The sequence below is a fragment of the Tyto alba genome, unplaced genomic scaffold, assembly GCF_018691265.1.
Source record: "Tyto alba isolate M040663 unplaced genomic scaffold, T.alba_DEE_v4.0 Super-Scaffold_10, whole genome shotgun sequence".
In the NCBI taxonomy this organism is placed as follows: Eukaryota; Metazoa; Chordata; class Aves; order Strigiformes; family Tytonidae; genus Tyto; species Tyto alba.
Window position 1 is genome coordinate 4,285,158 of NW_024881262.1, and position 26,176 is coordinate 4,311,333.

At 36.9% G+C, this 26,176-nt stretch overlaps 1 long non-coding RNA gene across 2 annotated transcripts; it reads left to right on the forward strand.

Annotated features, from left to right (window-relative positions):
* The first annotated feature begins 2,789 nt into the window (after positions 1 to 2,789).
* Positions 2,790 to 23,606, forward strand: LOC116964824. 2 transcript variants are annotated; one of them, XR_004408968.2, is made up of 6 exons: positions 2,790 to 3,091; positions 8,709 to 8,923; positions 10,319 to 10,574; positions 13,294 to 13,483; positions 18,074 to 18,178; positions 22,865 to 23,606. It is a non-coding gene; the product is annotated as an uncharacterized LOC116964824 (long non-coding RNA). The 2 variants fall into 2 exon arrangements; XR_004408969.2 differs by having other exon boundaries at positions 13,294 to 13,375.
* The last annotated feature ends 2,570 nt before the right edge of the window (positions 23,607 to 26,176 follow it).

Consider the following 26,176-nt stretch of genomic DNA (forward strand, 5'->3'; position numbering starts at 1 on the left):
ACAAAGGGTGAATATGTTCTATCACTGCCTCTCAGGATGTCTCTGTTTAATGATGCTGACTCCCTTTTATTTGATTAGGGACTTAGTGCTATCAAAACAGTCATGCAGATTTTATTACAGGTGTAGAGAGATGTTGTTTCATTCTATTCCTTGGATGGATTAATAGTTTTTGACATAAACCTATGTGAACACCTTTATTCTTCATTATTTTATAAAGAGGCCACCCAGTGAGCTATTTCAGTGAAAGAAAAAAAAAAAAAAAGTGTTTATATGTACCTAGGGAGGATGATTTGATGTAACAATAATAATAAAATAATGCTGATGCGATCATAATATCATTTTCATTGCATGCGGGTGGAAGCTGAAACTTCTGTTACTGATGAGATACTGATGATGAATAATCAGCTTCACATCCTAGAGAGGTAAACACAATCTGTGTCTGAATGTATATCAAGGGAAATCCTTCATGTATTTTAATGAGTCTTTGTGCATGGATGATATTCTTAGATTCCTTTTCAACATGATTCTTTCTCATTCAGCCCACTCGTTTTCGTTATAGTGGTCGTACTGGAGCATCCCTTTCCCGTGCACAGCTCTGGTGTCACCACAGGCAGGGAGGTGGCCATGGCAGGGTAACTGGTCATGCAGCATCCTCACAGCTAGGCGCTGAAGAAAGCAGGAAGTGATGTCAAAAATGGAAGGTAGAGGAGCAGAATCAGATGCAAGGGGAGAAATAACTGTAGAATTTCACAGTAGGGAGCGATATAGCAAAGAGATATCCCAGCAGAGGTTGTGGAGAGACAGTCTTGCCCAGGCTGGAAAGGAACAGATACAAAAACAGTGTTTGCAGCTAAGTTTTTAATAATAAGAAAACAGCATTGCAGAACTGGGCACTCAACTGCCACTTTACCTGGAAAAGATTAACAGCTGCAATGATGCAGATACAGGTTAAACATCACATCATCTTAATTTTCAACATAGGCATATTTCTGGAAAAATTATAGGTATTTACTGAAACATCTTTCCATATGATCTGTTTCAATATTAATTATTGCACTAAGCATTCAATAAATAGGACAATTTATCTCTTTATCTCACATCCTAATAACATGCCTGAATTTTATCACTCATGTAATAAATGAAATTATGTCATATTGTAGCATAATGTAACATAAGAGGCTAGTATGCCTAAATAGGTATTTTAAGAACATGATAAAAACAATTTGAATAGTGGAAGCCATTTATAAATATCAGCTCATTAGTGAAACTTAGCATAACTTTTTTTTTGTCCTTCTAACCCTCCTGTACAGCTGTGTGGGCTTTACCTTGTGTTTACCAAGTAAAGCCCTCATTTTAGTAGAAATCCCTAAAGGATATCTGTTGGTTTTAAAGTTTTGAGGTACCTACTAACCAGGGGTATAAAAGAATCCACAAAGAAAGGAAAAAAGCAGACAGACCTGAGAGTATCTTCCTAGTAATGAGTCTACCATTAAATGTTGTTGACAATATAGAAACTGGATTAAATTACAATGATGTACAAATTAACTATGAAAAGTGTTGTAGAGACTTAGCTGGTATTGGAGAATCTGTTCTTCCAAAAGGATTTGTTCATTTGAAACGACAAAATATTTCAGTTCTAATTTAGAGATTACTAGACAGTTATACCAGCTTCAGAAAAATACTAGAAAGTAGGTCAGAATCTTAGTCACAAAAATGCTGAAAAACTGCAAAAAAATTTGTATATTAATTTAATTTTTGGTTTCATCCTGTACCTGATAGTCCTAAGGTGTTTTTTTCCAGAGCTACTATTATGCAAATAAGCATGCACTCTTTTAGTTCAAATTAATCTATTTTTTTTCACTGAGAGGACTGTGGAGTAATAAAAATTAGACAAACCAAATTATTGAGTTGTCAGTGGTATGAGCTTCTGCTTGGATTCTGGAGTGTTGATTCAAACTAAGATTTTTTGTTTCAAATCAGTTCAGGTTTTCCTAGCTGACTGTAATGTTTTCTTTTTTAATTACATATTTAACAAAAACATTGCTTGTTGACTTACTACAGCAATATTTAGAGCTAATAATACTGATGCTGAAGAAATCTCTGTTGTGTTTTTATCTAGTTGTTATCACAGTCTTTAGAAGGTAAGTAATTAAAATGTTAATGTTTATGGATTTATTTGTTTGATTTTAGTTGTCTGTTTGCAAAAATGTTTCAATTTGGCCATTTTGTTCTGATGCTGTTGCCTAGCTTAGCCTAGAAATGAAAAAATTACTTTTATGAGTATCGTAGGTTTGTTCTTGAATTGTGTATTAATAACCTCACTTTACTTGAACGCAAGGTTCTAGCACTTAGGTTGCAAAAGGATGATAGTTGATATAAGTACTACTATTAAGATGATGTCAAGTATGTGTTCACATGGTTAGTAGTGGATTATTAATGGTGTACGGGGGCATTTCGAAGATACCAGACAGTAAAAAATAACTTTATTTCCTTGCCACATTTTGATTCACCATAGTCAAGCTATTTTTATGGGTAGTGACCAAATTCTGCAGATCTGTAACTTTTAGACAGACCTTGCATAGACCTAGGCTAATGAAACCAGCTTCACAAGGAAAGTAGATATCAAGCAATTCTTCCCTTTGACATTAAGTTCTCATTTTTTTCTGAAGAAACACAATAATTCGGTTTCTTTTTTTTTTTTTTTTTTTTTTTTTTGTTAATGTACTGTGATTTCCCAATAAAATGCAAAATAAAATTAAACAAATAAATAAAACATTAGCAGAGGCATCTGTAATATGTAGAACAACTAGTGTTTACCAGTGTGGGATGGAAAAACTCTCAACAATTTCTGTAGCACGGCTTTACCCCCAGTGGTACCTCCTCCAGAAGGCAAACTGTACTCATGAAAGAGTTTGTGGTGAATGTTCACTTTCAGGCTGGCTAACAGATGGCGTTTGGCTACCTATGACTAATACAGATAATTTTTTTCTCTTGATACGGTGAGTACAACAGATTCAAGAAAGCCATTATGCCTGGAAAAGTAGCTGTGTTGCACAGAGAAGCAGTTCTTCTGCAGATCGCTAAGCAACTGGTGGGTATTGAGTACTTTGCTATAATCTCTTCTCTGACTTATATTCATAGGTGTTTAAGTCTGGCATGACTTCTTCCTCTGTCTTCTCTAAAATCCTTGATCATTTCTAGAAACCTGGAGCACATAAACATTTTGCATAGTTTCCCCCAACTCTGCAGAGCCAGTCCAGTTCAGTGGTGCTCAGGTTTGTTTGGTTTTTCTTTCCACATACTAGTCAAATGAAAAACATCACACTCAAATAAATCCATTCTCTCTCATTCCTATAAATTAGAGAACACACCTTAAGATTGCTTTCTGGTATTATTTAAGACAGTGAGTGCCAACAGTGATGCTACGTATGTTATATGTGTCATATGTGTCAACAGTGATGTTACATATGTGTCTGTTAAGGGAAGAAGATAAGTCAGTGGGTAGTAGTGAATTTGGTTTTAATGACTTAGAAAGCAAAAGGATCATTGTTTTGGTGTAGGTAATGTCAGTGTAGGGTATGAACCAAAATCTTCCTGACTGGGTCTTCTGGTCTAATCTTTCACATCCACAGATGTCAAAACTGAAAAAGGCAAAATTAAATTCATAAAAGCATAATGTCACCCTAAAGATGGAATATTTCTTGTATCTTTAGCCAACAGTAAATTTATGCTTTACATCAAATATTAAAGCTTCAACAATTTGTACAAAACTTTTGTGCAGAAACAGTGCCATACAAAAGTCATTCTGAGAAAGGAGAATCTGAAAAATTACATTAAACCTTCAAAACTTTGTATTTTCTGCTATTGTTTGTTATCACAATTGTTTTGAAAGCCAGAGGGCTGCACATTGTAAAAAGACCTCATTCTCCTCCTACTGATACTAAAGCCTGTGATGGTATTGTGATGCGAGTAAAGAATTATGTTGATACAATATATTTTCACTCTTGTTCTGTCCCTATTTTGTGCTTCTTTCACCAGCTTTTTTTTATTATTATTATCATAGAAAGAAGATTTCTGTGGGAAAGAGTCTGGGATGCTTTTATGGGAATGGTGAGGGAGAGAGGAAGTTGGAGAGCTGCTTTGTTTTATTTTTATCCTATTTACAGTTCTTAGCACAATTAAACTTTGACCAGTGAATGAACACACCATAAGGATATATTATTGATAACTGCTGATCTAACAAGGAGCGGTAACAATTGCTTCATGAAGGAGTGAAGGGAGGAAGGGAGGACAGAGAATACTTCCTACAGTAACTGCTTTTAAATGTAAGTATAATTGGCTGGAAAATGGATAAGAAATTAAAAACAACAAAACAAGGAAACATCTAGTTGATGAGGTCTAATAGCTAGTATGCCTGAATAAGGCAATCTGCTGCCTTTTAACAGCTTCTCCTGGAGGTTCGCCTTTAATAGCCAAAACTCACACCAGCCCCCTGAAAATATGAAATTATGGAGCGTTTAGACATTTGCCTCCCAGGAGGGCTGTGTTACACAGCACCACTGCACCACCGCTCGCTGCTGCCAGTGCTGTCCCAGTCCTTCCCATCGCAGCTCTCCCCATGCCGGGGTGCCAATGGCCAACATCCTCAACGCATCTCCCACGCGCTACCCTCACGCCGAAAAGTGTTGTAGAATCCCTGAGGCAGCTTCTGAAAGATGTTGTCCGGTGCTGAGTTCCCGCTGAAATGGCCGAAGTCAAAGACTGCTCAGTTGTACTTAGGAATTACCTTCTTCATTAAATCACTTCCCTAAATTGGTCCGTAATCTCAGTTTAAAAACCTCCCGGTAAAAGCTCATGGCTGCTATCGGCTATGAAATTATTCAATCCTTAGTTTAAATTCATTAAATAGTTATGTGGAAAGGGGAGCAAGCCATCTGTAATAAGCTAAAACTGCTGACACAGTACTCATAATAGGTTCTTTCCCAGAGGTTTTTATTGCAGTTATATAAGAAATCATCAACTTATGAAGTTCAAAGAAACTTTCAAAATAGATCTTTTTTTCGTTATATTTTTGAGCGATGTACCAGGAGACCATGAAGATATTGCTCATAATAATTAGAGCTGTGAAACCTTGGGAAAATATGCCTAGGGACAAAGGAAACTTTTTTATTTACAGAAAGTTTGAATAATACTTTGAAATGGAGGAATGCATTTAAAATCCAACTAGCCACTGACTCTGGAAATCACTGCAGTTAGTTGCATTAGTTTTCTCTTAACAGTAAGTCAGAGAGAATAATATGCAGACCTCAGACACAAAATCACGATGCACAATCGTGCAATGCAGTCTAGATTTGGGGTTCTCTGTAATCGTACAACAGGTAATTCCAGGATGAAACCAATGGGATTTACAGCATGGGTAGTTCCAGGTTGTAACTAAAGAACATGGAGTTGCAGTCTGGAGCAGGAGATGGCTTCCTCAGCCTCCAGCATGGGCACCACAACTCAGGAAATAACACAACTGACAGTTTCTCACATGTTGGACCATCAGAATTATTGTGCTGGCCAAGACTGTGGAAATGAGATCTGGGAGCAGAAGAGGTCTAGAGGGTTTATTGGAGTTGTTTCAACTTGAGATAGAAGACAACATTTGAAATGAGCTGGGGACATGAGCTGTTTCATAACTCTTTTACCTTTCTTAGGGAGCTAGCCACAGAAAAAAATACCACTCTTGGGTCTTGATGTACTTGGTTTCATTATTCTTGTTACAACAAACACTTAAATAATGTCTTTTTTTTTAGTTCAGATATCTCCCTGACTTTAGGCATCTGTTGCCCTATATTCAAGTCTATACTTTCTAGCCTCTTGCTCATACATCTATTAATATTCACACTGGACAGACGTTACAATTCAATGTGAATAAGTACACTGAGAAATTATTTCTTTCACAGTCTGCACACTACAGTACAAATGACATCCTGACCTCTAGAGCAACAGATTCATTCAATTTGGCAGAAAATCACAATTTCTACTTTGAAACTATTGATTTCCCAAGAAAATACTGAAATGCCTTGTCGTTACCAACTATTTGGACAACTGTGGAAATGGAATATCTATGTCATTTATAAAAGATTAACTAATTAAATCTGCTTTTTTCTTTTTCTAAGAGGAGTCTGTGTGAGCACATACACAATAACCATTAAACAGTAGTTAATTTTTTTTTCACCAGCATCCATAAATAAAACTCCTAGCCTAAGGGAAATAAAAACAAACTATATTCTCTGTTTCAGGAAGAAGTCTGAATAGTCAGTGGAACTTGCATCATGCCAACACACATTCGTGATCAGTTAAACAAAGTAGAGTAGCAGTTGTATTTTTACTTTTTTTTTTTTTTTTTTTTTTTAATTTCAGCTCTAGAAATGGAAGCAAGCAACTTCACAGGGAAATCAGGATCCAATGCTAGTAAATATAATGTAAATAGCAATTAGAACACAAGAAGTCTGAGTTTACAGAGAAGGGGAGCTAAAAGGATCTCTAGTCATTTCCAAATGCAATATTTTTGGAGATTTAACACAAATATAATTTTTTAAGATTCTTAACACAGGATCATGTTTGTAAAACTGACAGGATGGAGAATTCTCCAGGCACTTAACTGGCCTGTCCTGCAAAATCTGGCAGGTATGTTTTGTCTGTAGCTTTTTACTCCTCTATGTGATCAGGTACCTACATCTCGGCTGTTTAAACTTAGTTCCACCCCTGCCTTGCTGTTCACATCACCCACGGGCAGACCCGCCACAGGAGTGACTATGATCCTGCCGGTGCTGTGTCCCTTCCGTCTCCTTGCTGATATAACTGTCAACTTCATTCCTGTTGAAAATCTGATAACCCGGTATGTGCATCCTTTTTATCATGCTCTTCTTCACTGTCTATCACTACAGGTTTTTAATCTGGTGTAGACATCGTCACATTTATTTTACAGTGCACATTGGCTAGCTACTGAATGACTTTATCCCTACTGCTTGGTACCCAGGACACTCAGCCAGCTTAACATGAATGCAGAGGCATGACGGCTTTAGTCAAAGACTGCAAACTGTTTCTACTGCAAGCAGTAATGCTCAAGGTTTACTATTCTGTAACAATGAATTAGTCACAGTTCTTTTTTATTCATGAAATTATTTCTGTAATGAAAGCATAGGTAACTTAGTTAAGAGGTTACAATTTTTAGTTTTGTACAATTCTGGTGTTTATGAAATTTTGAGTGTGCCATCATTTAACCATTACATGATAACGAGTGTAACCTCTGTAAACATGTGCTTGTTGATTTACAATTGTATTTGTATTAAGAGTTCAAGTTTAAAACACACACAGTTGTAATTAGTGCTGCTTCTTTTCAGTATTTTGTGTCAGTCATTATCAAGTACTGGCATGATTATTCTGTATATTAAAAATTCCTGGGATAAGGTCTGGGACATGCTGAAGATCTGAAGAAGATAATCTATTTGGTGGTTGAGTTATGTTAGCTCTAGGCCTGCATTATACTTAATTTTATAAAAGAGGACCATTGACTTTAGTGGGATTCTTCATGGTGCTTGACATTTGAGGAGGTTAAAAAGTCTCTGAATAATTGGAATTGCAGTTAGCAATAATGTGCATGTCTTGTCACTCTTATTGATGAGCAAAGATTTGAAGGACAGTTTCCTTATCTGTGGCTCCAACATTTATAAAGAAACTGCCATTTATTCTCTACAGTATCTTTCCATACCGACCTCTGATGTTTTGTGAGACAGTGAAAGCTCTTTCCGTTCCACGTGTCTCAGCTCCACAGTGAGACTGCTCAAGTACGTGAAATAAGCCATGGGTTCAGGTATCTTTCTCAGTACTCTCACCAGTTGTACGAACTTCCCTCCTCTACAACACAGAGGTGTAATACCAGAATGGCCATGGTGGGGATGCACAGGATTTTGAAACACCAGAAAAATGGCTGATTCTATCTACATTAAGGCATTGAACAGTGTAGTAATTTTAATCCTTCCCACAAGAATTCACAAGATATATAAAGCAAATATAAAGATAGCTTACCAAAATTACTAGAATTCTGCAAAGTGAACATGAGGATTCGTGTCGTACGCAGCCAGTGACAGGTGATGTGAAGTACCCTCTTGAGCAGAATTCAAAAGGTCTTCATAATCCATCGTAACAAGGATGATCTGTGGTGATACCTTCTTGAAGAAACATGCTAAAGAAAACTGCACCACATGCTAATGTATTTCTTTTAGTTACATGTTCTTCAGAAGAGATATTTTAGGAATACTAAAACTATTAAAATCTACTTTAGGTACCTGTGTTAAATACGTTTAACTAGCTGTACGTGTTAAATTTCTTTTCGTTTATGACAGAAGATGGGGAGAAAAAAAGGGGAAGGATCTGCTAATTCTGTAACACATCCTGTTAAAAAAAAATGAACTTTTTTCATAGACATTTTCAAATTACTGTGAAAAATGTTGTCAATTTCAGTATTTTAAGAAAGGTTTGGCAAAATGTATAAGAAGAACTATCCAAAGATTAGATATACTTTCTGTATAAATTGAGATGGTATAGATGGAAGGTCCGATATATAAATCTGTCAGCATCCTGTATCCCATCACTGACCGGGTCACAGTCTTACATTAACACATTAACTCACTAAAGACAGGCCATTTTGTTTTGCACAGCATATTGTTATATTGAAGCGTAGCTGTATTTGTAAACTGTGAAACCCTCGAATTTTGGAGATCCTCGTGGAAGAGCAGGCAGCACTTGGGCAGCACGTGGCTGAAGCTGGCTCATCAGTGGATAAGGACAGCTGCTGGGGAGCTGGTCAGACAAATTGCTGTGAGAACGCTGCCAGCATTAAGGACACTGAAAAATCTCCATGTAATAGAGGTCAGTAAACCCCAACAAAATCGCTTTATCATAATTTTTCTTATCCACTTAGTCTTGACAGAAAAGAGAATTAGACTGCTAGATCTAAGATATTATAAAATAGAGATGTTACTCTTTTAGGACCACATAATGTTGTCTTTGTGCAGGTATGCAGTTATAGTATTAATGTAAAATATAGTTCAGACTGTTAATTAAATTCATTTAATTGCAGTGTATTTATGCTAAAAAATGTGAATTCAAATAGGAATGTGTTCAGCAAAAGACTATTAGGTTGATAGGGAGAACAAAGGACCTAATTTCTGATTTGTTTAGCCTACCAAAATGAAAGGTGAAAAGACTTTTATCTGCAAATATCTCAAGGGGTTAAGAGTTGGGAAAAAATAATTTATGATGCTGCTGTTGTAACAATAACCAATGGGTCATAAATAAACAGGGACCAGAAGGAAGATTAATTTTAATTGCCCAAGGAGAGGTGTTTCAGATCTGTCTCCTGGTGACTGTGATATTGTAAAGGTCTCAACATTTTAGCTGATATGTTTAGCAAGCGTATGAAAGGGGTTTTACTCTGTGACTGCAAAGCCAGTGTGGGGTTGCAGATGCTGATCTGCAGTAGGCAGAAGGGACAGGTTGCACTGTTCAGCTGGCTGTGGAGTTTTATTTGCCATCCTGACAGCAGAAACAGCAAGGTGATGTGGTGCCTGTAGAAAGCCGCAGCTTCTGTAACGAGTTTACAGCAGACTGAGAAGAAAATTCGTCCAGAAGATCCAGCTCAAAGAGCCATGCAGTATTTAGAGCAGGCCCATATAGGCCTGTTGGGACCACTGGCCCATGGGCCTACCTGTTAGTCCTGGCCTCTGGAGGGACAAAAAAATTACATATTTGCTGTGTTAAGCAGTAAAAACTCTTGGTTTTCTGAGGAGGCTTTGTGTTCAGAGGTTGAGGCTGGACGACATAGCTCATGGGGGTGAAGAACAAAAGGCCTGGTGGATTCATGGCTCAGATAAGGAGAGGGAAGCTTTTCTCTGAGAGACACGGATACAGGTAGCCTTATGGATCTGTGTGGCATTCCACTTGTGATGGCACCCGAGTTGTCCCATAGGGCTTATAATTTGTGGCTAGCTGACTAAATCCAGCTTTGAGGCCAGCCCTGTTCCTACAGGTTCAGTTTCTGGATAAACCAAGTGGGTTATCTGCCATTATTCCTTTATGGTCCAACTCCTACTGCAGGTAAGAGCTGTCTCAGCATTGCAGAGTGACATCTTAGTCTTATATCAATCTGGAAAGAAGCTACAGCCTTGTCCAATTAGGGAGGAAGGGAGAAGCTCTCGAAAGCTCTGCTATCATCTAAATGGTTAACACTCCTGACAATATCCTATCCATGGTTTTAATTTCCTTGCAGATATACGCCTTTGCATATTCACAGGACTTGCAGTGCTTATCCATGTGGTTTTGGTACGGAGAGTGAGAACCACCAAGATTCTGGTGGGAATGTAGTGACAGACTGAACAAAGATGAAGAGACGGTGATTACCAATCATCACTGCAACCTCTACTATTCAAGAGTAGCTTCTTGGATCATCATCCAGATGGGTTAGGGCCTCCTGAGATACTGCCCAGTATGCTCTTTTGAATGCTGAATGTCATCCTACAATTGAGGTCAGTGGTGAAGCCTGAAGGATCGAAGTGAAATTGTAGTATCACACTCAAGAACAGTTCTGTAAAAATGAAAATAATGTCACAGCATTCTCTGTTCTGGTTTTCCACTTCAAATGCAACCAGTTTATAGATTAAAAGAGTTACTTCACTAAAACCATCCCTACTAACTCAAGCTTAGATCTTTCGCTCATGGTTGGATCTAAAAGTCAGAGTTCTCTTTCTGGTGCCCTGTCATCAGTAATAAATATGTTGCAGCCCCTAACTTGTACCTTTCGTGGCCTCATTGACTTCAGTGGGTTGATCAGATGTAATTAATTCACTCTCGAGTTGTTTAATGATGCATAAGAAGGAATAGATTCTAGATCAATCTCGTAACTGCTTTGCCTCTGAAATCTAACAGGATTAAAGCACCATTAAAAAGAAATCCAAGTACTTCTGTGAGCAGTGAAGCTAACGAAGGCAGGATTCCTATGGATTTGTGTCTCTTGGTTGATTGACTATTTAACTGATTTATATGAAGATTATGTTATCTCTGAATATGCCTATAATCCCTTTCTGCTGAATATTTTTGCAGTTACATGCTGGTTGCTGCAGAAATTCCCCAGTAGGATCAATAGTTATTAGGACAAAATTGTTCACATCCTGGTTTCTCTTTCACCTAGCCCCCTAGTTTTACAAAATTGGAATGATTTAATATTTTCTTTGCATCTTTTGCTGCTACATTTTGTTGGGAAAAAGCACAGAAACATAGTCATGAGCTTGATAAACCATGATACCATAAAATACAATAAATAAATAAAAAAGACCAAAAAAATAAAATAAAGTGTATGTCCTTCAATAAAATCTGCAGGACTGTGAGAATAAGAAGAAACTATCCAGAGATGTCTCACAGAGCAATCTTGAAAGCTGCCCAAAGGATAACAGTATTGGGAAGAAAATGCTTATGACTAAGACAAAAAAAAAAAAATGTTGGAAGTTAAATCAAGGATTTGGAATAGAGAACTACACTTTTATCTTTACAAAAACCTGTTCTTTTACAAACTTTTGGAAAATAGTTGTGCTTAAATGCAAGACTAAGATTTGAGGTCTCATTGCTCATGAATAGGGGACAAGTATAAGCACTCTCTTTTTTTTCTCTGAGTTACACACAGTACAAAATTTATAGGAAAATAGTTACTGGATCTTACTCAGCTGTCAGATTTGGTTCAAGTTGGCCCATGAGTTCCAAACCCATTATCTGAATGTTTATGCAAGTTTTACTCATCAGAGGAGGGAAGGTAAATCCAACCTCAAAAAAAACTTTGAAAATATTTACTTTCACTGTGAACTTGGTCACACTTTCTAGATTTCATTGCCTAGTCCATGGCTCCCTGTCACTGCCCTGATGTTTGTAGCGAGCAACATCTTGATCTCCAGTTTGGTAATTCTTTATTTTAAGTAACTATGTTAATTGCTTCAATGGAGGGATATTTAGTGAGGGCTGATTTTGATTAATTTCTCATATGCACACATTTACTCAGCTAATGGTGTTTAAAGTTTGCAGAAGCATATAGTTCAAAAAGGAATTTCACCAAACTCTATAGGTCCTAGAAAATACACTAATATACCTGGCTAAACGGGATACCCAGGATGACAAAAACTCTATTAAATCCTTGTGAGTTTGCCAGTTGTAAAAGTAATGCATATGTAATTCAGGAGTAGAATAAATCATATTTAAAATGTCATGTCACTTACAGCTCACTAAGTTTTAGAAAATTCAAGCTACAGTAGTTCAAAAATTTTCAAAGCATTATAATTTATGAAAACCTAGAAACAGGGAAATTAGGGAAAAACCCAATACCTGGGAATGAAATTAATCTATCTAATTTCACACAGAGGAGAAAAGGAATAACATTCGTGTGTGTTCATTACAGACTTTCTACAAATTTTATATTATTATTTTTGTCTGTGTTAAAAAGCTGTCTTTTTTTCTGATTTTTTTTTGTAATTGTAGAACTAGTCTCAAGCAACACTTTTCATATCTAAGAATCCCAGTCCCTGCATATTCCATAACTCACTAAAAGAGACTCTCCTAGTGTAATCATAACTATGAAATTAATCATATTAGAATAATACACTTTATTGTGTATGTCATGAATATTGCTGCTGCATTGCAGTATCAGTAATACATGCATTCAAACTATGTACATCTGATGTAATTTGGGAAATATTATTTTTGCAATCATAGCTGAGATTAGAACAGACAATGCATGTTAAGTTCAAAGCAATTTGTCCATTTTGCTGCTTCTGATTCTTCACTACAGGAGAAGTTTAGATTATATTAATGTGCTTTTTGTTCAGCTAGAGGAAAACTCATTACAAAAGAATTCAATAAAAATGGGTAATTTTAATCAACTTGATATATTTCTCCTAGGCTACTATATTATGAATCAATAGTAGTAAATCCATAGTTAAGACTATAACTTGCAAGCCATTGCATAAAGATCCAATGACTTCTGTGTTTCAGGGTGTTGAAGAAAAATGCAAAGAAGGGGGTAATGAAAGTTTAATATCTGAAATTGTTCCAGTTAAAATATATTTTCTGTTTCTTTTCAAAATCTGTGATTAATACAGAAATGCTATATACAATTTTTTATTTTAAAAATCCAACATAATTAATTTAATTATTCCTCCCTCATTATTTCTCTGCCCTCTTTTGATTGGCCTTTCCATGATGCAGATTTCAGCAAATGAAATTCAGTGGCAGAATTCATGGACTGGAGCTGGAAGGTGAAGTGGTTGTGAAAGGTGATTGCATGATGGTGAGTTCCTGCATTGGGAAGCTGTCCCTTTAAGAAGCTCTGAAGAGCAATGGGTCTCCCTGCCAGACACAGACAGAAGAGGATTTGAAGACATCTTTTAAGATAAATGTAAATATGTAAAATGAAAAATTTTGTTTTATCTACATGAGATGACTTCTGAGAGAACAAGTTGAGTGTGTTTCTTTGGCTGATATAAAGAATGAAACTTAAGATGAAACTACGAGAATAGAACTTGACTAAAATACATCTCCTACAGAGAATTTCCCTAATTAAATTGAAAAGTTGGCACATTTGTCAGTCTTAAACATTAAAAAGAGAATAATTTATGATTTATGGCAATCCCTGTTTAATTGTACAAGTTTCAGATAAAGCATTTCCTAGACCTTGTGAGATCAGATCTCAAGAACTAGGACCTGGAATTCTTAAAAACAAGTAATACAATGTTATTTTAAGGTTGGCAGCTTTTAATGATGAAGATCAGGACAGTACAAGACAAATGAGTTACTTTCCATTTGTGTGTGTGTCCAGGAAGTACTAAATGAGTTGGATTAGTTGCTTATTGCTCATGTCTCTCCCTGTGTGAGTTTATACAATAGCCACATTCCCAGATATCCTGAAAATATATGAGCCAGACAGCCAGATTTTGTATGCTTTTCATACAAATAATCAAAGTTAATTGTATAAAGAGGAACATCCCCTAGTTTAATCCATGTATTGAATTTATTTAAAACAGAAGAACCACATGCACTTGTGAGATGTGAGATAGTTCAGGATTTTTTTACTTAATTCCTTGATGCTGAATACCAAAAGGATCACTCTACATTTTGTTTTGGAATAAATCCCAAAATAATTTCTAAACAATAGCAGATATTTGGTATTTTCTTAATTAATGAGTTCACTCAAGAGAGCATTGAAGTAAGAAACTACTGCTGACGATTGAAAAATAGACAAAGCAACATTGAGGGAAGAAAAGGAAAAAAAAAAAAAAAGTTAAAGTGAATCATTTAGAAAATTGCAGCCATCCTGATTTTGGTGTTATTGACTTAACTGTTTAGTCGTCTGTGAGAGGAGTCACTGAAGATCCTATCCAATATTAAGATGAGACACTTGCATTTCAATAGCTGGCTAATATTTATCACTGAGATAAAAATTTTTCTTCTTGTAAGGGGAAAAAACAGATTCAAACACGTGTCTCCCTTTAAGTCTATAAAAATTTGAACACACTAGCTTCTCTTCTTCACCATCTATGAAAAATGTATAATCCTGCACATGAAGCTTGAGAAATTTTGTTTTACTCAGTGCAAGTAATCAAATTGCAGAAATAGAAGTACTGTTTGGCAGCTAACAGAAAAAGAAACAGTTTTGGTCATTAGTGTACCTGAGTATTGTCAAAATCTCGGTTGTAGTGTTAAATATGATAAAGGGCAAAATCACATCTCTACATAATTAGAAGAGTAGCTAGTATGGGTGAGGGTAAGGCAGATCTCTTTGGGGTACCCCCTGAAATTGTTTTCATTGCAGGCAGGGTGGTCCCATACCAAAGAATCAGATAACAGCACATTCCCAATGTTCATCCAGTCCTCTAATAAAGCCTCCCTGGCTAAGATGAATTAAGACAGGCAATATTGTTTTCAGTCTAGTAAATCATTTGTGGACAAAAATATTGAGATCACAGTTTATCAGCAGAAATAGGTAATAAAGAAAGTACATCCTGGTAAGTTTATGAAACTCCAAGTAATTGGAAGGAATAGCGGTTTGAGAGGTGGATAGCAATATTTCACTGTGTCTCTGATGCAAACTCAATTCTGCTGCTCGAGTGGTAGCGATTTTTACAAAGTTTTAATAAGAGGGACATCTGTGACTGTAGCCGTAGTAGAGTTCATGTCCTTTATAGCATCAGTAATGTACGATAATTTAATAGGGACTTGCAGAATATAAAACAATCCTAGTGGAAGACGACTTTATGGAAACCATCTTCTACGGTTGAAGATTCTTTTAAGTATCTAGTTTAAATGAAACACTAAATACATGTCCTTTATACTTTTACTATTGCACAAGAAAGAAACCTTGTTCAACAGTCTTGGTGAAGCAAGTTATTACATTTCATGTGTTTTAGTGTGACGAGAACAATTTCTCATCTTTGGTCTGCTTCTGAAAAATTGCTTCTATGACTTGAACACAAAAAGCACGTAATAATTTCCATAATATCTGCTTTGAAACATGTGCCTGAAGAATTGGTTTATATGTTGTTCACATAGTGTTCAGTAAAATGCATAGACCCAGTTCTAAACTTGGTCATATCCTCCATCCTCCTAAAATCACCAGAATACCTCTAGTGATTTTTAATAGAATAATAAGCTTTACAGGGCTAGAATTGAGAACATAGTCTGTGTTACAGTACACCAGCATATGCTGAATATATGACATAGCTGGAGGGGCAGCCTGTGTATTTGAATCTCAGAAGTGCTGGAACCAATGTTGTAACATCATACCTGAATTTATTCTGGTTTCTGAAGACTTATATGACGGTTCCGTACTTTTTTTTTTTTTTTTTTTTTTTTGCCTCTATCTATATGTCAACTCCCTGCCTTTAGGTTTGCCTTAGAGGTTTTGAATCTGTTTGTCAATATTGTCTCAAAGAGAGAGAGTTATCAGTATTTTCTAAAAATAAAAATCTAGATAGAGGAGTGAAATCCCGTTATAGATCCCACTGTGATGAAGGCTGTGGTTGCGTTCACCCTATTTCGTTCATCAGATAAACTACACAGGAGATCATCCTCAGACAAATGCTTGGAAATAAGTTTGTGTTATTTCTACTGCTCACACATACTCCTTGCTTTATGATTCACTTAATCACTCATTCTTTGTAAAAATGAAAAAAAAAAAAAAGGAATGTGAGAAAACAAATAACAAGAAAGATGTTTTCTATGGTCATATTATTCTTAGTTATTTGACATATATTCTAATCTATTTTGGGTCTTTTTCACCAACTTTGACAATAATTTAATTTTTCTCTAGACCTTGCAGCCTTTCAGAATGGTTTTTTGGTGTTCGTTCCCTTTGAAGCCAGCTGTATTTGGCTAGGGAATTCTGAAGGGGTTATAAACCCATTTCTAGTCTCCTGGAAATCTTTCCATTTTCATTGTTGCCACAAGACTTTTTCTACATTACCATTACATAAGTTAAATTAAGAACATAGGTCTAGTCATAGTCGTAATCAATTTTCTGATTATGTAGAGAAGGAAAAAATGCTGAAGCATTAACAATTTTTAAAAGTACATTTAAATCATTATTCATTTATAGGGTTGCATTAATTTCTGAATAATGCAGCACTGTAGATGGATGATTCACAACGATGTAAAGTCTTTTGTAGTCATTTAGAGCCTCATTATATGAATCTATCACTCACCGTTTCCACCCACAGACACTTCTTGAATGGAGGCAAAATCATTATCATGCAGATAAAAGGGCGAGCCTGACAAAACAAATACAACAACAATTTTAATTAGGCTAATGTTTTTAAATTCCTATAAGGTTATAAAAGTACACTTCCAGCCATTTCAAACACAAATGGATCAGGGCTTAATTCTTTCCAGTTTGAATAAGGGACTGCATCCAACTGCAGCACCCAGAGCACCCAGCAGTGATCACAGCTCTTCTAACAGAGGCCTCTGGTTCACAAGCAGCAGGAAAAATGGCATATCCAGGTTGGTGGAAGAATATGGTAATTTAGCACATAAGCCTGCCATAAGTCTTACTTAGCCACAGAAATACTTAAAAATGAAAAAAACAAACAAACCAAACCAACAAACAAAAAACCAACAACAACAACAAAACAAAAAAACAAACCAAGCCAAAACAAAAAAAAACAAACCAAAATAATAGACAGAAAGAATAAAAACCTAGAGACACCTGCTGACACTAGAAATGGCAAAGGGATGGAGATTTGGCTCCAAACTGCTGACTCTCATGTTGTTTTGCCTTAATTCTAGTTGATTTTTGGAAAGGTTTTTTCCTATCTATTTCCTCAAATAATGTTACCTATGCATTGATTTTTTTTTTCTTCTTTATTTTCTCTTTTGAAAATATAATCTTTGTTAGAAATAAGACTGTGTCACTAATGGAAAGATGACCCTGTTGAGGAAAGTTAAAATGCTTCATCAGCCAGAAACAATGCATTTGGTTTCATTTAACTCCTCTTGGATAAGATTAAAGAGATCAACAAGTTCAGGTGAAGTATAATCAAGACTCTGATGAAAAGAAAGACAAAAATCTAGATTTATTATGAGATATTGTATGACCCATTTTTTGACTTACTGATTGTTGTGCAGTTATCACTTTTCACATTGAAAATCTAGAAAATAGGAATTTCTATGCAACTACCTTTGGACAGTTCTTGTTTGAAAGAAATTTTTTATTCCAGACTTTTTATAATTGTATGCATTTTCTTAAAAAGTGGAAGATTTAATTGTTTTATTTCTTAGCAATTCATCATGTGTTCCTCTTACATTTAGAACAACTTGATGCTCAGAATCTGCCATAGTATCTGTGTCTAGTGCTTGTTTTGTAACTATATTTAATCCTACATAGCCCTTATATCTACTCGTCTGCAAGGTTTCATACCTTCCCCTGCACTTTCTCTCCAAACTGCCATGTTACATAGGAAAGCACAGCTATTTTAATTTTTTTTTTTTTCAGACAGAGAATTGAGGTATGAGAGATACTGGTGATCAGAAGCGGTTGGGTCCCTAACCACTGAGATAAGGAGATGGGTGTTCGGGATGCTGAACTCTGTCACTGGAGGTAAGTATGGAAATGTGTGTGCTTGCCTGAGATATCCACAGTAATTGTGAGTACAAATGGTCTTCTCAGTATCTGTTTGGTATGAACATTAATTGGATCTCTTGTTTTGAAAGTGTGTGTCTAGCAGCAGCTGCAACTTCTGGCCAGAAAGGAAATCTGATATTCTGACTGTGTTCAAAAAATATCTTCCATATCAGGAAGTGAGCTGGCAATTGTCTAACTAAGGTTTCACAGCATAAATTCCTCTCTGGATTAACCTTTGCTATACAGAGGTTATTTCACTGATGTGTACTCCAGCACCTCTCTCCATTTAGAGCCTACTTTGGAGCCACGGCTTCTTACATGAAGAAATCCTTTCCCCAGGCATTATTTTATCCAAAGTACAAAAAGAATATGCAGTAAAGCAGCGTGGCAATTTGTGATGCCTCCAAATGCCAGTGAATATACCCAAATACCTGCTCCACAAATACGCTTGAGAACGTGCTCTACATCTGCTTGAGAATGTGCTCTACATCTGCTTGCAGCAATTGCGATGAAGACTAACTCCCACATCCTTGGACAGTCATGAAAGGCAAAGAAAGTCGCATCGGTGATGTTATACATGCTACTGATGTTTAGAGAGAAGATGTTAGGGTCCTGCTTTCTTAATATGGAAACCTTTTAAGATTGGGATAGATCAAATCCACCATATGACTGTAAGATGTGCAAAAGCAAAGAGTGCAGGCTCACTGGGAATAGCTATTAATACATTTGTTCTGGGTGTTACACATGCAGAGAGTTCATGTTGTTTGTTTGCTTATTTGCTTTAGGTAATTGGGCACAAATATGAAAAGGCTGCATAGCACAACTCACATTTAGTGTCTTACACTCTGGAGAGCATCAGCAGTATTGCTGAGATCAGCACTGAGGACTCCATGTATTAATTCAAAGATTCTCAGTAATAAATTTCCTGCATGCTTATAATTTTCCCTGGAAGTTCAATTCTTTTAGAAAGACAGAGATTTTTGATGGCTGGACTGAAATTAATGTAGCACAGCTTGTGCATTCAGGAGGAGGTTGCAGGCTTTGTGCGATGCTGGGCAGAGACTCTTCCTCTCTCCCACAGTGAGACCCCCAGCATGACATTTTGGACCCCAGGCAAAAAAGACAAATCTGACCCTTTTAGCCCCAACCTTGCTGCAGTGTGTCCTACAACCCAGAGGGAGTGGGTTATTTGCTTCATCAGCAAGACTATGTCTACTCAAGAGATTATGAGCTGCTTTGCACATTGACGAAGATGACAGAAGTACTCTCTGCTAATAATTCCTGTCCATTATTATCCATACCTGCCATCTTTTCACTTCTGAACAGGAGGGGACAAGCAGACCCAAAATGGTCACTGAGTACTACAACCTTGACGTTCCCTGTTGGGATCAGGGAATAGGAAGCACTTTGCAATTAATTGTTCCTACCGACGGTTTCCCTCCTAGCTGTCATTATCTTTTAAACATTTTTGTCTGAGTGGTTTATGAAATAATACTACAGGGGATGGCATTGCTGATAAGGTCTGTGTGGTGTTTGTACCAGTTACCTCAGGTTATTGAATCTAGCCAATGTCAGTTACTGTGTAAATTACATTATTATTGTTCCTCCAAAAATAATAAAGTGTGTACAAGTCAGAAGCGATACATGAATATGTAAATGATGTAGAAGGCCATTAATATCATAAAATTTTGCAGCTTAGTGCTTTGCTTGGAAATCACAGTGGTTTTATTTTGTATGTATCCAAACACAGACAGCAGATTGGTTTCCCCAAGGAAAGCCAGGTTATGGAGAAGTTATATTTCTATTACACAGCATTTGCATAGAAATGATTGCTTCCTATGGGGTTTGATGTAGTAAGAGAGCAAGAGAAAAAGGAAGTGCAGTGGTAAAACACCATGATACTGTGATTATTTTTTGAACATAGAAAGGAGGACTTGTTATACCCACTTGTAGTAGCAGTGATGGTATCAGTATGAGGCTCCTTTAAAGACAGCCTCAAATGTAATCACCTTGAAGTAATTAATGGAATTTGTCTGCCACTTGCCAAAACTGATAATGATTAGTGATATATAAAAAAAAAAAAAAAAAAAAAAAAACAAAAAAAAACCAAACCAAACCAAAACAAACAAACAACCCCAAAACCCCTAAAACAATGAAGTCTATTTTTTAGTTTTTACAGAGAACCAAACTTACTTTTACATCCTTGATGAAATGTTCAATAGAGAAGCCAAGAACAGCATAAGACACTTTCACACTCAGGAGCCACTGTTCTCCTGGGCATATTTGAGGTACCTTAGTAAGGAAACGGGAAGCTTTAAAATTGTTGCTTTTCACATGGAATAAAAATCATTAGGCACATTTCTAACAAGTGTCATTAAGTACAGAAATGCCCTCTGGGACTCGGGAAGTCCTCAGTGGAGCTTGTTGGAAGCTGGGCAAGGAGGCTGGAGAAGTCCCTTTGGAGCTTGTGGGGCACTGCTGGAGCAGGATGGAGCCCCTGCACGGTGCCTGTGGCACTGGGCTCCGGGCATCTTTGTCCAAGGACAAGCTGGGTTTTGGAGCGTTACAGAAGAAAAATACAGTCTTGCTCTTCTGACAGTTTTTCTAAAGAACATACGTTTAATGGGGGATTTAAAATCTTGTAATTTAGATAGGCTTGCTTAGCTTTTATTTGTAACTGTTCATGCTTCTTTCCTAATTACTCCTTGCCCACCAGAGATTTTGAAAGTGTGTTTTACAAACCAAGTGGGAGACAGGAGTCATGGCAGAGGGCAGCTGGAAGCCACGCCAGATGATTCAGCACAGTTGTTTTCAAATGGAGAACTGACAGGCAAATCAATTGATCATGTAAATGTTTTTAATGTGTAAACACGAATCGAATCCTTCATGGTCCTGGTACAGAAGCATATTTTCCCTCATTGAAGAGATTTTAAAGAGGAGGAAAATATTCTTATTACTGCTTTTGTCATGAGGACAGATTACTTTCTTCTTTTCCTTTCTCATTAAAACCTCTGTCAAAAAGAAGCTGTTTGGAATTTTAATGCTTTATATTTCTTGTAATTCATGATGTTTAGGCTGTAAGAATCTGACCTTTCCAGAACTCTGTGATTTGACTGACTGATTACTTCTTCTTCAAGTTACCACCCATTTTTTTCCATGTTACAAAGAGAGGTAATTAAGGAAGATTTACATGTCTGTTCAACATTTCTTTCAGTGGTGTAGGTCAGACATGTCCTATTGTTGCACTGAAGTTAAGAGGTATTAATCACTTTGTGTGAACTTACAAAGCATCCATTCCTTTTTTCAGCATTTATTGTTCTCAGGTATTCTAAATGAGAATAAAATATGCAAGACTACTTTCAAGCATGAAAATTAATGATCAAGACAGAAATTCACTATAGCTGAGTCTTTGCATGGAGCCTGGGTGTTGGCTGTGATTTCAAAATAGCTGTTTTCAACAACTTAATGGTCTTTGCACTCCAACAACAGATTCCCTCTCTTTGCTGAATAACTTACAGAGAAATTTAATGCATTTAATAAACATCTTCTAGCTGAGTTTTCAGTTTATTAAAGTTGCTTTTCATGATTCTCTGTTGCAGGTGTTTATATAACCACTGTACTGGCATTAACAAAGTATCTTCATTGACATGTTGTCCTAACCTTTGCATATTGCTAAGGTGAAATCCTCTCCCTAGCTGACATTTATATTAAACTATTTGCAGCATGAATTCCTGAATAAAAGTCCTGAATAAAATCTATTCCTGTTTGGCTACATGACATCTGCTTTGGAAACCACAGTATCCTAATTAAAACATATATTTAGAAAGGAGATTATACTCTACATGCACCTATTTTTGAGCTTGCCAAGTTTGTTAGCTCCAAGTGCAGCAAGTTAGTGTATAACACTACCAACATTCTGTGTAGACAGAATTTTTGTTAATATGGAGAAAAAATTATTATAAAGCTTAGTTCATCTTGCATTTGCCTGGTATGTCTTTTCTTCAATGCTTTTTTGTTTGGTAGAGAAACACTCAAATTTAAAAGGGGTTCTCCCCTGTGTTTCAACAACCTGATTTACTGTTTCACTGGCCAAAGGTATTTTTACTGCTTCTTTTAAAAATTATGATTCTGTTAATATTTTTGTACTAGCACATCTCTATGAGAATAACAGAATTAAATGTAAGCAGAACAGCAGCACCTCCAGCAGCAGAGGAGGGAGAAAGCCCAGTTTACTGTTCAGCCCCAAGGCTGAGTGTGAGACCAACCTTTCTTGGTAATTACGTGGGAAATTTTGATGTGTGGGCTGGTAAACACGTCTAAAGCTATTTCTGTGGATAGTTTCTCAGATTTTTACCGAATCTGATCCCACGGGCTCCACACAAACACTGTGATGAGCACCACCACAAAACTCGCTGCGGCACTGGGCATTTCGATTGAAATGGCTCATCTGAGCTTCAGCCTAGACCAGCCTCACGTGTCTTACATCTTCTGCCAGGATGACATTGCAGAGATACTTTGCTTTCCTCTTACCAGTGTTAAGATTTGATAGAGACACAAGTGAAATGTCTCCTATATTTCTCTGCCTGCAGCTTCTTGAAAACTGTGTTTATTCACATTTAACGACCAAATTATCTCAATCACTCTTGCTTTGTCTTTTCCCAGAGTTGTCCGAGGGCTTCCTTGCAGTGTTGTTGTCCAGGTCTGCGACTGTGGGTGAGCAACCTGTTGCTAAGGTGTGTGCTACGCCCTACCATCATGCCTGATGCATAGGTCTCCTGTGTATTGGTACCAGTACTGGCACTGGGCATCCTTTACTCAGTGACATTTTATTGGCTATAAAACTCTGGAAAGGCAGCTTCTGCATATTCAGAGGTAGGAAAATCTTCAGTCTTCCTTCTGTAGGATTCTGTAGGTTTGTAAAAGTCTGTTAGTGACGAGGTTGCATTTTAATGCACTTTGAAAAGCTGCAGTTGTGACGTGACGTTTCTTTTCCTGTGACAGTCATTGTCACAAAAATAGCTACGTGTTATCTGCAGAGACTCGCCGGGTGAGTTTTCTTGTGGCTGGCTGGTGACATGATTACAGACAAAAGGTTTAATGGCTCTCGTGCTGGGCACACACTTGAATGGAAAAATTAAATGAATAATCATTAAAGTTTATGGGCCAAATTCCTAAAAGTGTCCATGTTCAAGGGGAATCTAAATAGAAATATCTCATAACTTGTGCTTTTCGCTAATCCCCTTGTGCATGTGAGGTGTCAGCTTCCATTTTCATAGATAGGTGTGGACTCACTCCCCCTAACACATAATCATATTTACAGTCACCTATTTTGTCCTCGTATGCTAAAAGAATCTAAATCTAACTCTTCTTGAATATAAAAGGAAGGTGTATAGTTGCTAAGGTATTTGAGTGCAAAATGTTTTGAAAATTTAAATTGGTTATTTTTAATGTAACTTCTGCATTGCTCTGATCTGCACCTTACAAGTAATGACACTTTAGCACCTGTGTAATGCTCACGTCTCTGCTGGTTTAAAGTTAGAGAAAAAGGTGAAGTGTTGTAAATTGGTCTTAAATCTGAAGGTTTCTAATTTCAACCACTTTATCTTCTGAATTTATTTCACCCTATAACTTCTCTTAGGAATTCAATGAAGAATCTTGAGACAGATAACAAGAATCATCAATCAGTTTGTCAGGCTGGGGATAAAGATGCTGTTTGGGAAGTGAAATCACAGTGTATATTGAGGAGAAAAAATTAGAAATTATTCAACAAACCCATGGATTTTTGTTATTGAAATAAAATGTTTGAAGAACCACCTTCTTTGGACACATTTGGTTATGAAAGTTTCTTTTAATTCCTCTCTGACCCAAAAGGATCGGAAAAAACTGAATTAAAAGACCCCTTTGGATAAGACATTCACTTTAGACATCAAAGATATATGTTGCAGGTCCCCCTATGTTTGCTGCTCACAAGGGTGAGGCATCTGCTGGGGGTGACAGGAAGGAGCAGCCCCCATGCGCAGGGGAGGGTGTTAGAGCTTTTCAGCTGGGGTGGGAGATTGGGGTTTAACATCTTTCATGTTTAACATCTTCCAGTGTCAATTGATCTGAGCCATCTTCTACCTGGCATCAGCTAAAATCCAGAAATACTTAGAAACCAATGTTTCCAACCAAAGTTTTGTTTGCCTAATACTTCCTTTTTGCTCTGATTGTGCAGCTTTGATGATAACCCCTCTTCGTGTTGCCCCAGTAAATATGATCATTTGAAAGTCTTTTGGGAAAAGAAGACTAGATCTAGATCTAGTGTGTAGATCACCGTATCACCTGAAAATTCAAGAAGAATTCAGAGAATTGAGATATCTTTCTTCTGATTTTGCTCAGGCAATTCCCAACAAAATCTAACTGGGGCAGGTTTTCACTTGTGCTGATTCTTCCTGATAATTTGAGAAGCATCAAGACAGTTGACTTACCATTTTCTTCTAAGTCTCTTGAGCATCTGAAGAGACTTGGATTAAACTACAGGGGGAAAACATGAAATAGTACCTGGAAAAGGTGAATCTTTTGGCAGATGGAGTTTCAGATACTTATGAAGTGGGACTGAGAGTAAACTTTTTTGTAAAATCAGGTACAATATGTACCATTTAATACCTGCCTTGGTGTAGCAGTAGCCTTCTGAAAAATAGGGTAACATTTAGTGGTTTTATTGGTTTACTTACATGTTTAAAGCAATTTATTGTTTAAATTACTATAATACACATCTTTTCTCCCCTTGCTAATATAATTTTCTTAAATTGCTAGCTAGTTTTGGAAGACTGTGTCTTCACATTTTTTTTTAAAGTTTATATTTCAAATCTGCACAGAAAATTACCAATGAACTTGCAAACTTTGCTGTGCCTTGATTCCTGCAAACAACAGCAAAGACTGTTTCCAATTTAAATGAATGAGAGAAGTCATCGTAGAAGATTTATTTCTGCTGCCCCATTTTTCTTATTTATTTCTAACATTCTGCCCATTTGCCATGAGCTTCTTCACATTTCAGAAACAGCTAGCATTCTGTGAGAACAAATTGTGCTATTTACTTCTGTCCTCAGAGGAAACTAATGGTTTAGTGGGTGAAATGTCCAGGACAATAAGGAGAACTGGTGCTGCGTATTCCCAGACGAAGAAATATATCTTAAGTAAATTGCTCTCAGCTGAAATCATGGGATGTCATGGAAGTAGGAACTGATTTGTATTCTGTTCTTTGTGTTTCTGAAGCATCAGAGCCTGCCTGTGGGGAGGAAAAGGATGGCCTGGGCATTGCTATGCAAATAGTTTGCTTTTTGTTGGGGGGGAAAAATGGAAAATGGATTTTTATTGCATTTTTCAAATGCAATGTTTACCCTTCATCTTTAAGAGGATATATCTCTGTTATAAACCAAGAGGGAAACAGAAAATTTAAAAGGAAAAAAAATAGAGTTGTTTGAAATTGCAAGTATATCTGTGCTGTCAAAAACTTAGCTCCCTGGTTTGGTCCCAAGCGCCAATCCTCCACACTTTTCTGTTCATACTTGTGTTTTTGCTCAGCAAGGCTTAGCTTGTTTCAAAGTAAAATAAATTCCGTGATTTTTTCCCTTCTGTTTTTTTAATTGACTGATCTGCATAGTGCACCAAATCTGCCCAAGGCTCCCTGGTGACACTCTGTGCTGTTTGACCCATGTTTTGAGCCACTCTGCCAGGCTGAAGCCCAGTCCCCTCGTTTCAGGTGTACAGCAAGCTTAAAAATTACAGAACCTTTTTCTAAGAAACACAGGGGGAATATGTGAGCCTTAGAAATGGCCTGAGTCACGGGCTGTGATATGGCAGACGGCTTCAGAAGAGATCACCTCTGAGTCCTCCTGCTCTCCTGCTTGCTGGCCACCGACAGCTGCCTGGAGCAGAAACCTTTGTGTATTTAATGCAGATGCCCATTAACATGTTGCTGAAGTTATTTCGCTG